The following is a 1,389-nucleotide window of genomic DNA, read 5'->3' on the forward strand; positions in this document are numbered from 1 at the left end:
TATATATACATTTCGTATTTTCATACATCAAACGATAATATAAAAATATAAGTACATATTTGTTTGATCACTTAATTTATTTTCTGTAGTCCTGAAAATATTCTTACTCTGTGATGAAAAATTTCAAGTGCAACGTTTAGAAGTTCAACCATATTTATTTAAATTTTTATGAAGTAAACAATATCGTATGTACTCTCGGCTCGTCTACACGGTTACAATTTTCTGTCGCTGTACTGCTGTCATAGGAAGTGGAACAGTACTGCAACCGTGTAAACAGAATACACGGTGACATTAAACCTATTAACCTGATGATAATTTTAAAAAAATTACCATTACAATAACCATCCAAACATCAATTACTGAAACACAAAATCAAAGTATTCCCTCTCAATCTCCATTATAGTCGATAAGATGTGACAGTATCTTGACAGTTATGTTCCATGATCTGTCAATGATATGCCATATGATGGCAATGAAAACCTAATACGACAGTAAATGCTGCCATGGCGGCAAATAACCTAAATTTTTCACCAAAAAGTGGCTGAAATGGATGAAAACTAACTATAAAACTCATATTTATGGTGGTTTTTTTTGTGTTTTTTCTCCTTCAACACCACACTATTATGTGTTAATTTTCATTGTAAGTAACCGTCAATTTACTCAGTCAATGCTACTGCAAATAACAGTTACTCATGTTACCAGTAATGTGAACAAGAGTTCATATTACCTTGTGGCAATAAGGATAATAACCGAAGGAGTGGGGGATTCTGCTGCGAATTAAGATTGCATACAATCATGTTATCAGAAGCTCTTAGCGAACATGTTCACACAACATTAGCCCCCACATAGAGGATCTTACTCATAATTACATAACACCTAGCGGCAACCAATTTCTAATCTTAATAGTATCTTAAAATAATCTTAAACACTCAAGTGGTCGCGTTGGTACATCTCGAGTGTTTACGGAAGGGGCACATGGAATCCATTTATGTGAATTTACTGGTTAATGGTTTCTGAAATAAAGTTTTTCATAAATCAAATTTATTATCCGAACAACTATTAATCAATTTTTTTTAGGAAATATCATGAAAACTACTATTTCTACGATAGTAAAGGTCATAAACTACTTTATACTACATTAAACTAGCTTTAATTTGAGTGATAATGGACATCTGTACGTCTCATAGTTCTTGAGATATAGATTTCTCAAAATAAATAGCTAACTACTAATCTTACAGATTTTTAAGAAATTTTGCTTTTTAAAAAGCTATATCACGAGAACTATAGGACGTAAATAGATTATTTTTTATAAATAGATTTTCTACACAGCCAGTAATTTGATTTTTTTAAGTCGATTCATAACATGCCATTTAGATGTAGATGTATATA

Source organism: Halyomorpha halys, unplaced genomic scaffold, assembly GCF_000696795.3.
Source record: "Halyomorpha halys isolate HHAL.00 unplaced genomic scaffold, Hhal_1.1 Scaffold439.1, whole genome shotgun sequence".
In the NCBI taxonomy this organism is placed as follows: domain Eukaryota; kingdom Metazoa; phylum Arthropoda; class Insecta; order Hemiptera; family Pentatomidae; genus Halyomorpha; species Halyomorpha halys.